This window comes from Lineus longissimus, chromosome 18 (assembly GCF_910592395.1).
Source record: "Lineus longissimus chromosome 18, tnLinLong1.2, whole genome shotgun sequence".
In the NCBI taxonomy this organism is placed as follows: domain Eukaryota; kingdom Metazoa; phylum Nemertea; class Pilidiophora; order Heteronemertea; family Lineidae; genus Lineus; species Lineus longissimus.
In genome coordinates, this window is record NC_088325.1 from 7,164,212 (window position 1) to 7,186,032 (window position 21,821).

The following is a 21,821-nucleotide window of genomic DNA, read 5'->3' on the forward strand; positions in this document are numbered from 1 at the left end:
ATCTTCGCTGAACATACCTCACTCAAAGATATTTTCCAGCTTTGCGGCGATATTTGGTAAATTGATATTTTGTGAAGTGGTTGACCAATCCAAAATGAATTCACATCTTTTAAAACATTTGAGCACCCGGTTTCCTAAATGTTTCTTTTTTGGCACTTAATTTGGTGATTTTTCGAAGAAATCTCATTAATTATTTATGACGTTTTGGATCACGTGATGTTAATCAAGCCGTTTTTCGCGGCAATTGCGTGCACGACGCGATATTGTAAAAATATTTTAATGCACAGCGTGTCTCAAAAAAATTGTGGTTAAAAGTGAGAATGGCATGATTGAGTTCTGTTGATGAATATGCTTAGTCTGACTATAATTTCTACAACTTGTGGCCAAATGACCAGATGATTTTGAGCCTTTTGATAAAGCTACTGGTAGAATAGTCATCACTTCAGACATGTCAGAGTGACAGTGACTGACTGAGTGAGTGTTATGTTATGTTATGAGACTGGAGGTATGTCATGTGTTCCACCATATCGTCATTGATATTGACCAGGAATACTATCGATTTGTGTGGATGTGATCAAACAGTAATGCTTCACTTCCGAACAGATCAAGGTGACTGAGATGTTACTACTACTACATTGTTGGGCAATCCGACTGATTCTTAATTCAGAAATTTCTCTGTATATCCTCTGTGAAAATAAACTTTCTCATAATGATATATCTTTTGTTTGTTTGGTAATTTTAGTTGCCTATGTTTAGGCACTTTTTTGCCAGATTTGCCTGTAAAAGGCTGCCATAGTTCAGGAAAAGAAATCATATACACATTACAATGTGGATCTTCACGGTCCAAAACACCAGGGCCTACTAGGTGACATGGCTCAATAATAGGCATTGTCTGGTAATTTTGGACGACCTTTGGATGGATAGTTTATTTTCCCTGACCCTGGCCTGGGTCTGAACGAGCTTCCAAGCCATCAATGATGCTTATAAAGCCAGGAATAGCCTCATCAGTACCCCCACAAGAGTTATTTTGTGCCAGACATCGCGCACAGAACTTGCCATCATCTCATTTTTAGAGTTGCTGTATCAGTAAAAGATAATACCAATGAAATGGCCAGGGCCATTGTGCTCACCTCATGTGGAGGAAAGATGGATAAAGAGCATGGTATTGTGTCATGTAGTGTTAGGTTAGATGTAGGTCCAAGCAATTACAATTTCCCCAAAATGGCCAATTTACAGTACATTCGACCTCTGTGACCTTGAAAAGTAGGTCAAATCAAAGACGACCCGGGTGACACATTGAATGGTTGTTAGAATTAGATGTACCTATGATATAAAATTAGTGTCAATCGGGCAAGTCATTACTAGGAATAAAGGCATTTTGAAGAATTTAGGATTTGGCCCCCTAACTGGAGGCCAAACGGCAAATCAGATCGCACCAAACTTCGGTACCTGAGATAACCTGACCAAGGGGTACATGTGTACTTAATTTGTGATCAATAGTCATTGCAGTTAAGAAACGTGCCATAGTTACGGCCTGACGGCGAATTTACGCCATTTGACCTCTGTGACCTTGACAAGAAGGTCAAATTAAAAACCTGTGTGACATATACTGTATGGTGGTTAGATGTACCCATGATATCAAATTGGTGGCAATCGGGCAAGAAGTTAAGGAATAATCACATTTTTAAGGTTTTTTGGATTTTGCCCCCTGGTGGTCAAGTGGTGAATCATATTGGACCAAACTTCGGTCCCTGAGATCACCTGACTAAGGGGTAAATGTGTACCAAATTTGGTATCAATAGTCATTGCAGTTTAGAAACGTGCCATCGTTACATCCTAACGGCCAATTTACAACATTTGACCTCTGTGACCTTGAAAAGGAGGTCAAATCAAAAAACCCGGAGGATATATGATGCACCTTTGCTAGAAGTACCTACCATATTTTTTTCAAAATTTCCTGACTACTATTAAGGGAGATATTGCATATTTTCATTTTTAACGTTTGGCCCCCTGGTGGCCAAACCATGAAACGAATCGGACCGAAACTTGGTCTCCAAGGTGTCATTACATAAGGGTACATGTGTACCAAGTTTCAACTCAATAGCTCTAACAGTTATGAAACGTGCCCTGCTAACGGACGACGACGACGACGACGACGACGACGGACGACGGACGCCACGGTATGGGATAAGCTCACCTCTGCTAAGAGGTGAGCTAAAAAGCTGATAAAGTATGTAATTTGAGCAGCATGACCAATGCAAGTGTTAAAAGGTGTAAACTTAACCTATTACAGGACATCTTCCTGCAAGTTTGTGATTGGTTTAACTTGAAGTTTGTCATCAATTTGTCTGTTATAATTGTACATCCATGCTGTTGTCATTCAGGAAAAATCTGCTTTATCTTTCAGCTAATACTTTCACTTCTCCAGTCAATCGGGTTTGATGAACATGTCAAGCTGTTGAATGGTGTAAACAATCATTAGCAAATAACGTCACGAATGAAAATAAGTTTGATTCCTTCCACTTGAAAAGTTCAACAGCGCCACTTGCAAGAATTTGAATTTGGCATAGTGTTTTACACCCTTCAACAATTGACTGTCTGTTTGTTATTAGTGTTCTTGTTTCAATGTTAGCGTTTCACTGTTAAAGAGTTTCAAGATGCAGAAGAGAGGATTAGTTATCTTTAATGTTAAGTTTCTTCTTTACATCATTTTGTCATTAAATTTGGGCAATGGTGGTCTCATGAAAGGACGGCAGGATGGGCTATTGGACAAGTTTTCATAATCAGTATTCTAGAACACGTTTTGTAGCGATGGTGGCGATCCTAGTGTTCGGGCCTCTTCGGCTCAACTTCGGGTGTGGTCGGAACCTAAATCCGGCTGCAACATTTTCTGACAAAAATCATAGGCAACTTAAACGTATTTTCCAGCCGTGCGGCAGAAATAATCATTTTTACTATCGTGTTATTCAGTCAAAGATACATATAACAATAAATATCAGTCATTACTTCTGAGCACGCGCGATGTTTTTGATGAGTTAGGTGCAATTATTCAACAAAATTACGTGAAAAAATTGCAAATTTTCGGGCGACGACCGCTGTTCAAAGTCACGTAAACAGCAAACCTCAGGACTTTTTACACTTTTTTCTTAATGAAACTACTAATTAATGTTTCATCTAGAATAATATGTTCCGTTTACATGTCATTCAGAAAGATTTTGGCAAGTTTAGGATCGATTTCCGACTTCATATTTTTCACGCCTAAATGTACGCGATAATGAGCTCGTAATGATATGCAGTGACGTCATAGCGCAGAGAGAATTACGCGGAAATGGGGGCGCGGCCAACTGACTGTGACGATAGCACTCCAGGTAAACTCGGCGGGAAATTTAAAGCGGAATCATCCGGGGTCAAACAACAGTTTTGCTCACTACCGCCAACTGGTGATATAAATCGACACTAATCTATTTTATATCAAAACTTCTGTATCATGAAGACCTTTTCAACTTTATTTCAAGCTTTTATCTGCTGGAATAGAGCGTCAAAAAATTGTTTTTTCATTTATGCATTTTGCCCCCTGGGGAGCTGAATTTGAGGCGAATCGCCCAAATTTTTTTCCGTAAGCAACATTTTCTGCGGTGTTTATAAGCAAGACTAGATTTGAAGTGCCTCGGTTGTATGATTACAAAATGCCCAATTTTGTCCACGGATGGATGGATGGATGGATGGATGGATGGATGGATGGATGGATGGATGGACGGACACCACTCGAATAGCTATTTGACTAGCTCAGCTGACTTTGTCAGCTGAGCTAAAAATGTTATTGAAAACGAATCACTAATAAGCGAGATATCACACTTTCTAGGTTTTCACTTTTAGCCCCCTGGTGGCCAAGTTGAGAATCAGACCGGACTGAAATTCAGGGTCAGCGGCCAGCAGACCTAGGGGGTCCTTTGTACAAAGTCTAAAGTTCATAGCCTTAGGGGTTAACAAACGTGCCACAGTTACGCTCAAATGGCCAATTTACGCCATTTGACCTCTGTGACCTTGACAAGTACGTCGAATCAAAAACCCGTATCATATGTGATGTATCCTTGCTAAGAGTATCTTCCATAAAACTTTTACCAAAAACTAATCAGTAATAAGCGAGATATGGCACTATTCAAATTTTTGGTTTTGGCCACCTGGTGGCCAAGTTAAGTATCAGACCGGACTGAAAATCAGTGTCACAGGTCATCTGACCTAGGGGGTCATGTGTACTAAGTTTAAAGTTCATAGCTTTAGTGGTTAAGAAACGTGCCATAGTTACACACAAACGGCCAATTCACACCATTTGACCTCTGTGACCTTGAAAATAAGGTCAAATCAAAAACCCGTAGGATATGTGATGTATCCTTGCTCTGAGTACCTACCATAAAAATAAAATTGAAAACAAGTCACTATTAAGCGAGATATTGCACTTTTTACTTTTTTTAGTTTTGGCCCCCTGGTGGCCAAGTCGAGAATCAGATCAGACCGAAATTCGGTGTCAGAGGTTATATGATTAGGGAGTCATGTGTACCAAATTTCAAGTTCATAGCTTTATTGGTAAAGAAACGTGCCACAGTTACGCTCAAATGGCCAATTTACGCCATTTGACCCTGTGACCTTGACAAGTACGTCAAATCAAAAACCCGTATCATGATGTATCCTTGCTAAGAGTATCTACCATAAAATTTTTACCAAAAACTAATCAGTTATAAGTGAGATATCACACTATTTATGTTTTCAGTTTTGGCCCCCTAGTGGCCAAGTCAAGAATCAGACCGGACCGAAATTCTGTGTCAGAGGTCATCTGACCTAGGGGGTCATGCAAACAAAGTTTTGAGTCCATAGACCTAGCGGTTAAGAAACGTGCCACTGTTTTAGAAATAGGATACGACGGACGAAGACGGACACTGCGGTGTTGTATAGACTCCCTACGGTGAGCCAACAAGACAACCTATCCAAATCCACTATGAATTGAAAGAAGTTGACAAAGGTCAGATCTTGACTTCACAGACTCCTGAACATATAAACACCTCACAAAAACATAAACACCACCCAGAGAAAGGCACCTGTCTTAAAATGAAACTCTAATGTGTCTCAGACCATTTGAAAGCTAAAGTGCACAATAACTCTGGAATCCATTGTGAACAAGCAGTTGATAACATGCTTTTTCACAAGGTTTAATCCCGATTTCGAGAGCATGTGAATAGGGCTAAAACAATGTTTGCACTTCAAAAGCAAATTTGTAATAGATTTGTTTTTCATGGCACACGGACGAATATAAGTTTAGGCTACCCCAAACTGTGTCGCAGACAACCCATGCCAGGCCAAGACCAAGCTGAATCGAATACGGACTTTCTGAGTAACAATTGTTTATTTCCTGTTCTTTCTTGGAATTGGAAAACAAAATCTAGATGCCTCTGTATGAATAATACTACTGTGCTTATCCACAAAATGCATTCTGTGTTGCAAACAACTAATCCCCCCTACAACCCCTAGGACAATATAATGTCATCATCGACCAATCATATGACAATGATCACTCACCTCATCATAAAAATTATATGATAATTTGCCACAAGGCCAGTGATGACGCTTGACATGAAAATCAACTCAACCTTCAATATTATTATCCTTATCCTTTTTAGATAATTGCTATTATGACAAGATCCTACTTTTCCAAATTATCTTTGTACTGTACTAGGAATTATTTGAATGGAATAGAATATGACTCAATGGGGGAAGACGCATCCTACAACCACAATTTTACAAACTTCTGTTAGCCCAAAAGATTAATGCCATTGTAATGTGTGACCCGGTCTATGATATATGTTTGGGTATTCTATTGAGCGTTGTCTGTTTGAATGAAATATTGTTTGGCCATGTTCTTAATCCCACTGAATAAATCACCATTTTATAAAGTACTCGAAAAGGTCGTTCCAGTTCATTATATTGCAATGAATTGGGTGGACTTCATCTCTGATATTTACAACTCGTGTTTTGAACTGAACTATAATGATAGGCATATATTGCAATATTGGTGTGCGACAAACTCTTATGTGTTCATCTTACTATTGGTTGTGAACTGAATTTTTTATAAGTTGTTGTGGCAAGATCTTTGACTTGAAAGAATCATGTCAGGCTAAAAAGACTGGGGTTTTTTCTCTCAAAGTCAAACATGTCAAATATATCTCCAGCAAAGATATGACTATCAAACAATCAAATAATCAAAATCATCATCTGTTGTCTAGTTTTAGATAAAAGAGCAACACATATGCAAGTAGGGAGATCAGTGGCATAGTGGTTAGAGTGACGGGCTCATAATATAGGAGGTTGTAGGTTCATCAGTTCTTGTAAGGATCAACCCTGTTTCGTCTTTGTGCCCTTTTGAGCAGGACACAAAAACCCAACTTCCTTCTCTCTACCCATAATGGGTACCGAGCTGGCAAAGATGGCCTGATGTGAATGCGAGTCCTAAGGACTTGAGCTTGAATAGCACGAGAGAAGTTTCATTCAAAGTAAACCACCTACAATAACATGACCAACTAATATACCAGTACAACTAAGGATATGAAGGACAGGTCGAATCATTCCTTGGTAACATCATGATGAGACTGAAAACTGATATTGATACATGTATGCATGGATGGATGCAATATTTGGACCGTCTGGGAATCATAAGCAGAGCCAAAATAGCAGAAACAGTACCTCTACATTTGGAACAAATTTCCTATCAGCAACACACAACAGGCCAACAAAAACCACCAAAATAAACAGTTGACCGAATGGAAGAGTGTTCAGACAAGAATTACCTGCTTTCGCCACTGTTCCTGAGTTACAAATGTCCACATCTCCAACACTGATGTCCAATAAAATCTCTATTGGAGTATAATCCTGTCATCATACATGGTCAATCTCAAGTAAACACTGTCGTACCAAGAGATTTTCCCAAATCGCTGGTTATCCCTGATCAAAAACATCGAACACTAATCCATTAAAACATTAGAACCAGCAACCATGCACTGCAAAGATTTGGATACTTGTACAATTATAATACAAGGCTGATATTATACCAATAATAAATATCAAGCTATGATGTGTAGCTCATATTAAATCATCTAGACTGGTGCTCCTTGACTTAAGGAATGTTTGCCTCTGAATCAATACTTCCATTGTCTGCAATATCAACAAGCGATGATGAAGTTAATGGTTGGTGAGGTATACATGTGTAGCAGTGGCTGGTAAACTACAGGCAGGCCTAACATGGACACCCTTTCACCTTCTAATTTTTTAACCAATTTGGGACATGTTAAGTTAGTCGAAATTTCAGTGGCCAAAATTTGAAGTACGTCTCTGATACTCTGTCTCCACACGAAAATGACACACTTGGGTGTTTCAGGCAGTAATTTATGGCATTTAGGAGCAGAATTTTTTTCAGCAATTTGTGGTGCAGGAAAAGCTTCAGGGGGGTCAATTACCCCACCAATTTTTATTTTAGTAATTTCTTTGCTAACTTAGAGACATGTGGTGTTCTCTTTATACACCGTTAACTGGTGTGAAAGCTATGCAATTGATTGAAAGGCCTGACCGGCACTTTGCCAAAGTCTTTGGTTCGTGGTACTTTGGACCATGCTTTTCCCCAAAAGCACTATATTTGTCTTTCCATTAAACCATGGCAGCTCACCCTGAACCATGCGTCACTTTATCAAACTGATGACAAATTACGAAAACCACACAAGTCTGTTTTTTGAATGGATTATCTGGTCGAAGTCAGAGTCACTCAGCCAATAAACCCAATTGGCCCCTAACAATAGTGGCACGCAAAAACGCTCATCCTGCCTTGGAGGAGGAATACTCTCTGGAGAAAATCACCTCGAAGTGCAGACATGGCAGAGCGATTGCTGAAGACGAGGGAAAAGAAGAAGACTGGAAGTATCACACTAGTGGGTGTCTTGGCCCGGAAACCAACAAGGATTTTTTGACCCAAATTGTTGGGAATTTTCAAAGACCAAAGTGATCTTGTTCGCCATGATGATGTGACATGATGACAGGGCAAAGAAGTCACTCCAAAGCTATTTGCTATCTGGGCTACCTGGCCCCCAATCACTTTAAAGTCCAATTTTCACCTGCTACATCATCATACATGTAGCTGACCCAATGCCTACTTTACACATAGCTGTAAGCTTTAAGCATTTCAAGAACCCCAATTATCACACACTTCACATCATGGCTTGATGTGTTTGTTTTTCGGATCAATATCGGATTAGCACATTGTGCAGTTTGTTGAAACATGCTCAGTGGACCAACCATTGATTACAGCAATCGCTGGATTGATGGTCCACGACACCACTGGCTTTATACTAATAGCACCACTACGAGTACTACGTATTAAGAGTAATGACATGACTCGTGTACCATAGATGTACAGTTCATGAAACAACAAACTAGTGTCAAAATACTAGGGCTGTCCATGATAACGTTGGTTTGCCATTACCCGTACAACCATGCTTTTAAAAGATCTACCTACCCAAAGCATTTTAGTGACCCCAAAAAATCAAGGATTTTCCTTCAACTTAAAAAACGTCATTGTGTTGGTACCTGAAGATGGAGGTCTAATTAAAAAGTACCTATGTTTTAAGAAACTGTACACATTGCCGCCTGTTCCCATATCTTCATACTTCATGTACTTGGTACCTGAAGATGCCCAAATTAAGACTACACTCGAGTGATGGTCTTTGGCTTGGAAACCCCCTTGACCCTTTGGCTTGGAAAGCAACAAATGTAGCCCAAATCAAACTGGAATTGTCAGACTTGAGTCTTGCCAGACTCGTCTCCGGCTTTGTTTTGTGCAGAGGGGAGTGGTGGATGAGTGGGGCAGGGGTACTGATATGGTGTGGGGCCAGGGTGTAGTCCCGTATGAAGATCAGGGACTGAGCACTGGTGGGAAAGAAAGAAATGTGGCAATTGCCCTTTTTCATATTGTTTGAAGATAATTTGATATCAATTAGTGTCTCAAGTAAAGATTAAGGCGAATTTACCACTTTATTTGTTATCTTATAGACCTGCCAGCATTGATCATCTCCAGCATAAAAGGCACCAACATTTTGGCTTGAACTTTAAATCCTAAACTTGGAGGATGAAGAACGAAAATAGTGAATGAATGACAATGGAAAATAGTGATGTATGCGGTATCCTCGTGTAGTTCGACATTCACATGCGTTGTGTAGTGTATTTCCATATACGCAACTTTGACCTGGGGACGATACTGTATGGGCAATTGGTGGGTTATGTGGCCTCGAGGTTTAAGACCATCACTTAGGTGTAGTATCACACGAGTGTGGTTTTGTTATCATCCTCTACCGCACTATGGCAATTCACCATCATTCACTACCATTTCAGAATAATCCATGCGCTCACACAATAGAGCGAAGAAGCGTGCATGAAGAGACGTCAACGCATCATGATGAGCAAAAAATGGCACCGTGTAACGTCATTAGATCAATGTGACAATGAGAAACGCTTTGTTATCAAATGTGGTCTTGCGGAATGGGCTTTATGCAATGTGAATTCAATTAAATCATGTGTTAGTGCAAATGAAGGAAAGACTGCTTTCCGGTACATGTATTTTCATCTGATGCAGTGATGGTTGGATTGATCACTGCTTGAGTCAGATTTCCCCCATTGTTCTTTGTCTTTGAGCATGCAATCAATAGCATTCTGACTATTGTCAGTGTTCTCAACAAGGCTATTTGCCAGAGTGGCCCACCCTACCTCGGCAGCTAATACCACCCTACCTTGAAAGAGCCACCCTACCTTGCTCGAGAACTTTGTAGAGGGTTCCTGTAGGGCCACCCTACCTTGTGTTGCATACTGGTAAAACGTCATGAAAATCAAGGGTATCACCCTACCTTGAGAAAACCCTGTGGAGAACACTGTATTGTATAATTGTGCCTCAAAAACAGTCAAGTAAGCTACACCTGCGCCCCATTTGGCTGGTTTTGTGGGATATTTTTGTTTGAATCCAACAAAACATGAGTTTGTGTCCTGGATTTCACTGACCTCGGGCATTGGATAAAATAGATCCTGATGTAATCGTGGGCCTATTTCTGGAGCGGTTGTGGTCGGAAATCATTTTTGAATGGATTAAACACAGTGGTACAGGTTCATAATTCATTCAACTTTGAGAGATAGGTTTTTAAATCATAATTCAAGTGAAGAGCAATTGAGAGCGATTGGATCCACTCACCAATAACATGAATAAGATCCCAAGCCCGACAATACCCGATTTCTACTTCCACCTCGCTGGGTAGAGCCTAAACAAGTAGGCCTTTCGCAGCCATCGTTTCTTCCAATTGATCTTTAATTGAAATATGAAAAGTTCTGCTGCAGAGTCATGACTATTCATGACAATTACCTTGTTAACCCTTGAATAGATATCCCACCCCTTTTATGGCTGCGAAAGGCCTACTGTTGTGTTCAGTTGTTTAGACTCTACCGACCGAGGCGGTGGTACAAATCAGGTATTGTCGGGCTTGAGATCTTATTGGCGAGTGGATCCAGTATGCAACATTTGCTCAAAATCTTTGAGTAAACTATAGCAAAGATCGCATCACATTGATTGAAATATCTTTGCCAGATACGCCGGTATCACCTAGGGGTGGCAAAACAAACTATCTTTACAATAGGTTTTTACAGTCAATGTCACCAGACATCAATGCCTCTCGAGCCATTGTTTGGCATCTTTTTTATACCGTGAAGATCTGGAATGGCTTTGAAATTCTTCGAATATGCCATATATGCCTTAAAGGCCACCTTGTAATGACTGGTGACTGGTGACTAGTGACTGGCGAAATAAAATGACTGGCAGAATATCCACACTCTAAGATCTATTGTAAAGATGGTTTGTTTTGCTGACCCTAGGTGGTACCGGCGTATCTGGCAAAGGGCCTATTGTTACAACGCTGGAGTGGAGTGTAACAACAACGTCACATCACCCTCCGACTCCGTTGAGTTTGCGAACGACATTTTTGTGCTTTGACTTCACTCTTCAGAGTGACCTCATTTCGTAAACAAAGATACGTATGTGTAGGTAGGCCTTCTACATTAATCACTGATCATAAATATGACATAATGATTGGCTCAAGTACAGTATTGACTGAGTATATTATACAAGCTCAGCGCGCGCTGAAAGTGAAGGTTCGAAGGTGAAATCAATCGAACATGAAATTTGTGCACCACAAAAACCAGGTAAATCGGCAACTTTACAACAATCCGATGACATCAACATGACCTCTTCAACTTGTTTGATAACGACATACTGACACTGCCTCGATTCTAACCAAAATTCGTTCTTATTATGGGTGTCAACAGAGAGAAAATATGATAAACAGAACCAGAAATTGACTCAACTATTCCAACGGCCTTGACCTTAGAGAAAATTCGGCATAGTCGGCGATTCTGAGTTGTGAATTCGATGCCAACAGTAAGTTAAGTTGTTTCGAGGTTTTACGCCTATAATAATAAAGTGAATCATCAATTTTGATTAAAGAATTATTGCTAGTTTTCTATCAGTAAAAATTACATTTGTAGAGAGTAAACTAGCATTTTAGCCGACGATAAAAATTTAGGTGATACAGTGCTGCCACATATTCATAATCGAAGGAATCAAATCCGATTGGCGCGAAAGCACAGGCGCGAAATTTAAAAAACTCCTAACCACAGGCCTTTGGATCGCTCCTGGAATAAACTCACAGACTTTGAGATGGAGCCTTGTGTTGAAAACCACTAGTGCCAGGATGACTTGGTGTTAGCACAGGCCACGCTTGGGTTACCGCATCCTGATCACTAGGCTTTTTTACCCCTACGTCGTATATACAAAAATATCGAGAGGCGGAGGATATTGAAAACAACTGGGGCCAGGATGTCGTAATCGATGGCCGCAGGCTCGATTGGGGCCACTAAAAGTCTAATATATAGTTCTTTAGGCCTATATATAACTGCCGCTAAATCATCAGATCCTATCACACCAGTTGGTTATATCAGAGGTGAAAAGTCTAGATGATACATCCTGCGTCCTCACCTCCATAAAAACCTCCATTGCTAAAGCCAAGTTAGTTTTATCAGTAGAATACATTATTACGTAGAATCATGTAGAATCATTGGTCGAAAGGGTTCGCTAGCCATAGTTTGACACCTTACACATCATGTTTGTTTTTTTACCCACCCGATGTCAATTGTCTCTGAAATGTTGGTTCTGAAAATAACTTAAGGCGTTTTACCTTGCAGCCACTCAAATATCATGAAATATTAAGTTGAGAGCCGAGCGTCGGCTAGGACATAATTAGCTCTAACCATCAATATTGAGCGATTTTAATGTAAGTTGGAGGAAACCGGAGAACCCGGAGGAAACCAACGCTGTCGAAGAGAGTCGCCCTCTCTACATCACATGAGTGTATATACCGGGACCGACCGGGAATCGAACCCAGGATCTTAGAGGTGACAGGCGCTGTTTCCACTACGCTACGCAAATATGATCTCTGACACGTTTGATTATGACCAAAATTGCTCTAGTCATGTTAGGATCATCAACTGACACAATCGGTGTCGCAACTTGTTTATGAAGGGGGAGGGGGGGGGGGTGTCTGATGAAAAGACGTTTCCGGAAATGTTTTTTTACTTTGTTTTTATGATCTCTCTAATCAAAACTTTTCTTTACCTTTTTTTTCTCTTCCTTTTCAGTCCCTAAATTCCTCACGTTATTTCCATGGTTTCGCATCTTAGCAAATCCCAGGGCAGGATTAGGCCTTTGGATATTTTGCGGTGACATTGCCATAGAGGAGTTCGGTCTCTGCATATTATGCTGTAGCACCATCCCCATTGCCGAATTCGGTCTTTGAACACGGTGCTGCGGTGCCATCCCCGGTACTAAATGCGGTCTAGGTATGATCCCCATTGCGGAACTAGGCCGTTTATCTGTCTTTGGCGGCCGAAATCCAACCGGGGTGGACCGACCCTTTGATGTGAAATTCGTCGGACTCGTTGGTAAAGAGCCCGTAATAGTGGGACTGACTGGTGATGATCTTATGTTTAGGACGCTCAAGTTAGTCTTATTGTTCAGTTTTGGTGTGGGCGTGGTACTGGAAGACCGTCGCTTGTCCTTCACGCGCCTCTTTGGTGTCGGTGTAGCGCTTTGAGGACGACCCCTTTCTCCCTTCAGCTTGGTTCCTTTTGTTTTCTTTCCCTCATACTGATATTTTGGTGGCGGGCTGAGTGAAACACCAAAAGGCCAACTCCTTAAAAGTGCGTCAGTCACCATCGTTGCCTTTCTAAAGATGGGTGTATCATAAACCTCGGTGTCTGTAAGGCAGTCTGTATCCTCTGTGTCGGAGTACCTATTGCAATAGTCCACCTGGGAAGAGGTTTCGATGCGCAGTTTTGCCTTCATTGTGCCCACAGAGTTCTCCGTTGTTCTCAAGGAAATATCGATTCAATCAGCAGATATCCCAATCCGCCTAAAGGATATGCTGTTATCATTCTCTCCGTCGTCTTGTGAGGTGTCTAGATATAAAAAGGGAAATAGAAATTAGAGTGAAATACTCTCCCATTAACCACTAAGGGAGTATCGGAGCGTTATCAGATGAGTTCACGCTAATACATGTACGCTCTGCAGATGTGGTGTCATCCCCAGCACCCTACCCCAGCGGTACATGGTGCCCCATGGCGGAACATGTCTGATACAATTCACGGTTTGACCACAAGGGGGCTTTTGCTGAAAACCGAAGGATTGAAACTGCTCATACAACTCAACGGACACAACTACTTTTTTATTGTCAAGCTATTTTTATCATGATGGGGTAATAAATGAATAGTAGATTGTCACGTGAATCCAATTAATTTGGTATTATCAAAATTGTTTAGCCTTTTCCATTGAGATTGATTACAATTCGACACTGAACACAATTCGGCGGGATTACCTGTCCTGAGACTGTTAGATCACCACCAACATTGTATTATCAACTTGCTATTTTTGAATTATAAAGAGCTCAGTAGGATTTATATTAGTGCAATTGAACCATGTTAATCTAGTAAGTTGGGAGACCAGTTTGACCAATAAAAGTGGCCAGCCCTCTTAACTTTTAATGTGTAGCCTAAACGCTGATGTATAACGCAATAAGTTTTCAATCAGTTTTCGATCTCATCTAATGACAAATTTTACAGCAAAGACGAGAAGTTACAATACCACGATAATCATGATATAAGTGAAACTAGTTGAAAATGTTGGGGTAAATGTTCCGAATTCTGTGAAAATAATGCACAGTATATACACTTGCGTAATGATACATGCTAGTATTCTTTTCTCTATTGTAAAGACGGGGTCGGCTTGGGAAGGGGTGTCGGGGGTGGGGCTAGTGGGTACACGTTCCCCCCCCCCCCCCGCCCACATAATATAATCGCTTTTTTCAGCCTCAAAAGATATTTATTTTAGATGTAGAAGTAAAAAATCCCCCCCCCCTGGAAAAAGTGTCCGGGTCTATTGTATTCTGACGGATTTTGGTATATTTTTCTCAGGAGGCCATGATCAATGCCTTAGAGATAAAGAACATAATAAAAACCTTAGTTAACCGGACATTGGGTGATTTCAAACTCAGTTTTTAGATTTAGTTTTAAAACTAAATGGGACACTAAAACCCTTGATTAAACCAGCATTGAAATGAAGTGGGTTTTAGTTTCATCCTATTTCAAAGTCGGTGTTTGTTGGTTTTAGCTTTATGTCCAGTTTTAGCTTAAAACTAAGGGATGGATTTAGTGTCAAAAACTAACACCGGGACTAAAACTAAAACTCTCCAAAACACCAGAAATGAAATCAGTTCTGGTGTTAGTTTTGACACTCAGTTTTAGCATTATCCTATTTCAAATTAGGTTTTAGTTTCACACTGAAACCAACTGGAACACCAAGGTCTGATCTTAATCCCAGCTCGGTGTTATATTTGGAAGATTTGTAGTGCATTTTGTATTACCAATAAAACTAACACCTTAGGCATTAACACCGAGTGGATTTCAAAGTTGGTGTTGGTGTTAAGAAGGGAAAAAATCATGTTATTCGTACCATTTCAAGAAGTAGTTGCATGTATTTTGAACGCTGATGGGAATGATGATGGACGTGAAAGAAGACGACCAAATTTCGTTCGACGACCAGCAATGGAAGCGGTTACTTGCTAGGGAAACAACAGTAACAACGACAACAACATGCATGTTTGGTTTTTCCAAGGTTTTATATCTGTCCATCTTGGTGTTAGTTTTACCTGCAGAATAAAACATCTTCTTAGTTTCAGCCCAGGTTTTAGGTGTTTAGATAAAACCAGGTGTTGGTGTTAAACTAAAGCCTCGAATTGGTCTTATCCAGACATAGGTTTTTAGGGGTAGAAATTAAGAATAAAACTGACACTAACACCCAACACTAAAACCAAAACCAACTTTGAAATCACCCATTCTATTCTAGGATATTCTAAACTTCTACATAGGCTCCCCTTCCGGAGGAAGGGGGGGGGTCAATTGTTACGGTATTTAGCATTCAACAGTAAACGTTGCTAAATATCCGCAAAAACAATTTAGACTGTTGCGGGTTGTCAAACTGACGTATAGAAACTAACAATGAAAGTGTGTTTATCATTATAAGTTGCCGCGATTAGGTCTTGGTAATAATAGTCGTGATCATGATGATGTTCATGAATTAGTGGTAGGCCGAAGTTGACACCATGCAGCCACACTTGGACCCCATTCCAAGCCAGTATAATCCCCCGATCGGCGTATTATTTACTTCCAAGGAACAACACCCTCGATGAGCAGTAAGGGAAGGCGTCACTTCTTGAAATATTTTAGAAGTCGGCATGAATTTAGTTTGCTGTTCGCAAGACATGGTGAGACGGAGGTGTACACCATGGAATGAAATAAGGAAGATCCCAAACTTACCCTAAACCGAACCCTGTTATCGCTAGAATGTAAGTCAAGCATTAGCGGGGCGGACTGACATCCAATTGATAAAATAAAGAAAATCCTCAGAAAAAGATGAAATTGGAATATGCTGACAGGTGAGTACAGTCTGGTTTTCTGGCAATAGGCACTCTCATAACATGAATTCGTCTTTTCTTGTTTGGGAAAAGAAGTGCAATCCTTAATCCACTTTCAAAATGTAAGTATGACTGTATTAACATCGGCAATGTGCCTCCGAATTTCTGGCCACACGCCGCGTTCGGCTAATCATCGGACAAGAAGAAGTGAACGCACATCCGATTGTAGAAAGAAGCTATGTTTTCCTTAGAAAGTTCATTAAGAAACCTGGTGATTTGTCCCACTGGGGTCAACAATACGACACCCTAATTTTGCCATAGCAAAGCATACACTTCAAGTACTAATTCCCCCGAGAACAACGGAACTTAGGCCTACATGACATTTTAGAATGCGTCAGTCAGTGCTTATTATCGAGTGCTTTCACGGACTTCTGGCGTTTTCACTCCACAAGTTAAACTATAAAGCAAAAATGTTTCTTGACAATAATTGAGTGAAGGGAAAATATTTACTATTTAGTACACGGTGTGTTAAGCCGAAAATTACACGTTAACCCTTTGACATTGGCTGCCGGAATGCCAAACATGTAATTCTAATTTGATACAAGCCGAGTCTTAATTTAGTTTATAGACAAAACAGCCATATCAAACAAGCCCAAGCAAGAGAACACGCTTTATACTCTCTGTTTGCCATGCAAGAACCTCAGGTTTTTATTGGAAATGTATGCCTTTCAGTGACAGAATGTAGGCATAGTCAATAAATTGTAACTTAAGGTCACGCACCTGTATGAAACCATGTATCAGCCCGCGGTTGTATATTACCGCGGTTGTATAGTTCAGTTTGAGATCAATGCGACGACTCACCATACTAGTTGAATGGTATTTTCCATTTAAAATATTTTTTTTCTTAAATTGAGAATCAGGTGTATTTAAAATGAAAAAAATGATGAAATTTCAGTCCAATTGGCTTACCTGTGTGGTTTTGGGCCTCAAAATAACCCGTTGTGGTCAAAAAGCTGATTCGCGGGTTAAAAGCCGTCAAAAATCACCCCCAAACTTTAGACCCCAAACCCTGAAATTATCACACACAACGTACAACGAAAATTTCATGGTTTGACAGGCTTGGATGAATCTATTTGGCTGTGAAAGCGTTCCTCGCTGACTAACTCTGGGAAAACGTTATGAGCGTAAGGATTGTGCCAATTTAACTGAAAAATGGCTTTAGCCGTTTATTACAGGTGCATGGCCTTAATGTGCAGGGTGGTATGTAAATGTTGAAACGAGCAAATGAAACAAGCCAAACTAAACGAACCAAATACACATTCTAAATATGAAATTGAAGATCACGTTTGGATGTAATATGATTGCAGAGCGTTAAGTTGATATTTGTATGAAAAGAAAAAGTGCTTTTATTCGCTCAGGCCCACTTAATTTCACACGTTTAAGTTTTAAACAAGTCAAAATAAACGAGAGAATGAAACGTTCCATGTCGCACCTTGCAAAACTTAAAATGAACCATATTTTATTTAATATGTCATAAACATACTTGACCGAATCCTACAATGACTATTACATGTATGTGTAAACCTGATCTTTCAGTTCAGGTTTAAAACGTTTATGTGGATATCGTTTAGTTTTGCTTGTTTCATTTGGCTCGTTTCAACATTTACATATTATCAGATATCCATTAAGAAAATAAAACAACTCTTACGTGTACTGCAAACAAGAATTGATAAAGACGAGTCTTTAGTAATATTTACTTTAAAGTATGAGGTTTTTTAATGGAATGTATATATATCCCTGAAGGACGTATGTACCGTGCCACCTTGTCGTAAAAAAAACATTAGCCTATCATATGTGATGGGAGCGCAAGAGTAACCTGCTACGCGAGTATGTTTTTCGGCCAGGCGTGACAAGCGCTAGTAGTAAACCTACAGGTGCTGGTGCGGCGCATGACCGAAAACACACTTGTGTGATTTTGGAAACAGACTTCTGAGACTGTTCCAGAGTAATCAGAGACATTAAACACTGTTAAAAGACACTTTTATGTATGGCTTTTAAGAGCCAATTTTTATAAGAATCAGACGGATTTCTATTTGAGGGTGATTTATGAACATCCCCATTTGCCGTAAAAAATAATTTTGGTGAAAGGCCTATGGGTAGATAGAAAAATCCTGAAATTCCAGGTCCCTAAAACAAACCTTTTTTTCTAGGGCCTCTGGAATGGTCACTGAATTGAGCACTTGAAAATTAAGCAAAACGTGAGGGGGCGTTGAGAGGGAACGCTTCGCCCTATTCACCTGGAACTTCCAAGGCGGTGGTTAATTGTCAGATAAAAAGAACCCTCAACATTTCAGCTCTGTACACCAAGACATCCCATTCAACAAAAATCAGGCAAAGAATAAGGGCTTGTCATCAGAAAGTCGATAAGATTTTTGCCTTTTACCAAAAAAAATGTTAGGCCAATCTGAGACGGTCATATATCCCCCACTGTCTGATTCTGATAAAAACTGGCTCTTTAGCAATAATAGGAGTACCAATAGGCCAAAAAGAGAGTTACCCAGTTTTATATTTCCAAGTGAGACGGTGGTATCTAGCATATAACCTGTTTGTTTGGTTCGGGGGGGGGTGCTTCACAAAAATTCTAAGACTTACCTGTACAATGACAGCATAATATTTTTATGTACGTCCAATAACTGACAAAAATATGTATACTCGCCGCGTTTTTCTTTACGTTGTTCCAATGCGATTCGAATTATAATGCTATATCCAGAGCCCTGCATTCACACATTGCATTAGTCTTTTTTAATAAGCTTAGCCTAAAAAGCAGCGTGAATGCACATTTTCGTGAATTATTCATTCAAAAATCCAAAAGGCTGGATTATCTGCGTAATTTTACACAGGTTTTCAGTTAATTCTTTTTCGAGTGGGGATTCTATGCTTGATTCCTATTCAGGACGAGTAGGCCTTTACTGCACCAAGGTCAAGCTCTACAGTACGTCATCATGAACCAAGAGCATAGAGGCATCCTCGAGTCTGCGTCAGCGTCCTGTGGGATGACACGTCTTGTTTAGCGCTTACTTTTCGCAATCTCCTACCTATCGGTCTTAACGCCACACTAATTCTGGAATGGTCTAAACCAAACCAGTTTTGAAGAGAAAAAAAATATCACAGCGTATTTGAGACCCAGTATATCGCCATCGGTACGCATGAAAAATCCCACGGTTTTTCTGCCGGCTTACATAGTTACATTTACCTTGTTTTCTTAATCAAAAATAGACCGACTATAAAGTCATTTATAAACCATTTTTAACTATTGAATATAACATTATGTTATATAAATCAAATATATCTCCTCTAATTTGATCAATCTTGTTGAATTTGAAACAATTCAATTACACCACATTTTAAAGAATTGACAGTAAAACCTTTTGGTGACACAAAGCACGTTGTGTTGTTTACATCATAATTTGGCTGGTGAAAATCTGCTGATTTCTTTGTGAAAATCTGCTAATTTCTGTGGATGATACGGTGCCTTGTGCCAACGCTTCACATAGTTCTCTGACCTTCAATCATATAAAGTTTGAGCTCGACGTGGCAAATAATTCTCTCGTGCACACAAGCAAAATCAAATCTGACTGCCTGCTGGTAGCCATTTCGAATGAAGGATAATGCAGATCTTATAAAAGAACCTTTGTTTAGTGATAGGCAACCATCATATAAACTTTGAGCTTAATCAGGCAAAGCATTGTCATATTCCTGTACACCAGAAGGAAGATCCAAGATGGTCGCCAACCAGCCATACCGGAAATGCGGCAAAGGAACCTTCCTTGTGACGAACAATTACCTCACCATTTTTCAACGGTTTAGCATGAGCCATGCTAACGTTATTGTGCAATTAAGCAACAGCCAAGATGACTGCCTGAGTGAGAAGGCTGAAATAGGAAAATAACCTTTCAATATGGACAGCCAGACAGCCAATATGTACTTATATAAATTCGGAGATCAATCAACCAAAGGAAAATCCAAGATGGCCGCCTAGCAGCCATATAGGCAATGCGGTGAAGCCAATTTTCGAAAGGAATTTTCCTCTCGTGTCAAACAGATGCCTCGAATATTTCAGAAGAACAGCTTTAACCATACTTGGTTAACGTGAACACAAGCAAAATCTTGAATGAGCAAGAAGAAAGGAGATTTTCGAAAGAAACCTTTGGATAGTAACAAGCAATCATCACATCAAATTTAAGCTCGATCTGGTAAAACATTCTTAGGTTATTGTGCACACAAGCAAAATCCAAAATGGTCGCCAGGCAGAGCCATATAATGCTGCAAAGCCCATTTTCGACAGGGACCTTCCTCTCGTGTATACACATCACCTCACAAGAGTCTTTCAAATGAAAGACTCTGACCTCACCAACTTTCAGAAGATCTGCCCAGAGTTTTTCAAATTGAAAGACTCTGATCAACCTGAGCCACATCTTGTTTTTATCTCGTGCACTCAAGTAAACGGACCACACGACAGACACAAGGATGAAACGACGGCGACGAGAACCACATAGCCCAGAGCAGACATACTTCGCATGCGGGCTGTAATAACCAAGGCGAAATGGAGGTGGCATTGTTACTGATGGACCGCACCGCAATGGCCGAGTTGGCCGTGATCTGAGTTGGACCCAAGCAGATTCCTGAAGGTTCATTTAAAATCAAAATCCAAAATCTAATATTCAAACCTCGACCTGGTACACATGCAGATGGAAATAAGAACTCAATCACAGGCTCGACACTAAAAAGACTGTGGGACCGACCTGAGGACCTCACGTGGCCATAACTGCGATCACGTGACAGGACGCGAGACCAAGAGATAGATGACATTAATTATTCATATTGCCAGGTATATAGATGCAATATTTATAATCCATTATTGATATTACTCAACTCTTGTGTCATGTTTCAGTTCATTGACCAATAACAGGTATAATTTCGTGATATGATTAAAGGACTATCGTGTTAATTTATTACAGTGAATTCTTTTCTGTTCAAACAAAATTAACAGTATCGAAGCCCTACTCGACATCAGGTGACAGTAAACCCTATACTTATACGTGATCCTTTTAGACATGACGAAATCCCACACTCCTGCACTACCGAACTCGGTCAATGCGTCATGATGTCATTTAACCTGTGAATTTCGAACAAGGCAAATGCAAGTCTGATGGCACCTCGGTCTGGAGGCAGAAACGCACACCGGTGGAACATACAGCTGAACATTCATAAGGATGTAAACTACAGTTACATGACTCAATTCTTCTTCTACTGCTATTGTTGATAAATGGCACATTCTTCTCTCCGTCAGTAGCTCTATGTTATCCTGTTATCGCCAGCTGACATGATTGAAAGCTAATCCTCGAGCTGATGAAACATATTGGAGAATTATGAAAACAATCCCCAACAAATCACTCCATTTACTCGGAATTATGGACGGAAATGAAATCACTGGATCTATTACTCGACGGAGCGCCTGCTTGGATGAATTCAATAGACCAATGAAAGATCCCTCGAAAGAGATGTATTTTTTATTTGTCGGGGTGGATATTAGGTTGGATGTTCAGGTGGTTTGCAGAGGTCAGTCCTCTCATTGTCAACATGGATTTCCCTTACTGGAATTGGCCCGAAAAAGCTATGTCAAAATGGGTTGTTCAAAACAAGTCTTGTCACCAACACTGGTATTTACTT

At 40.1% G+C, this 21,821-nt stretch overlaps 1 protein-coding gene across 4 annotated transcripts in view; it reads right to left on the reverse strand.

Moving 5' to 3' along the window:
- LOC135502255 (dixin-like) overlaps positions 1-11,434 on the reverse strand; it is a 32,286-nt gene extending 20,852 nt beyond the window's left edge. For 2 of the 4 annotated variants that reach the window (XM_064794923.1, XM_064794919.1), the window contains exon 1: positions 11,343-11,427. The gene's annotated coding sequence lies outside the window, so the exon portion shown is untranslated. Of the gene's footprint in view, positions 1-11,342 lie in introns of all 4 variants that reach the window. The other 2 variants (XM_064794922.1, XM_064794920.1) reach the window with 2 other exon arrangements.
- Between the last annotated feature and the right edge of the window lie 10,387 nt (positions 11,435-21,821).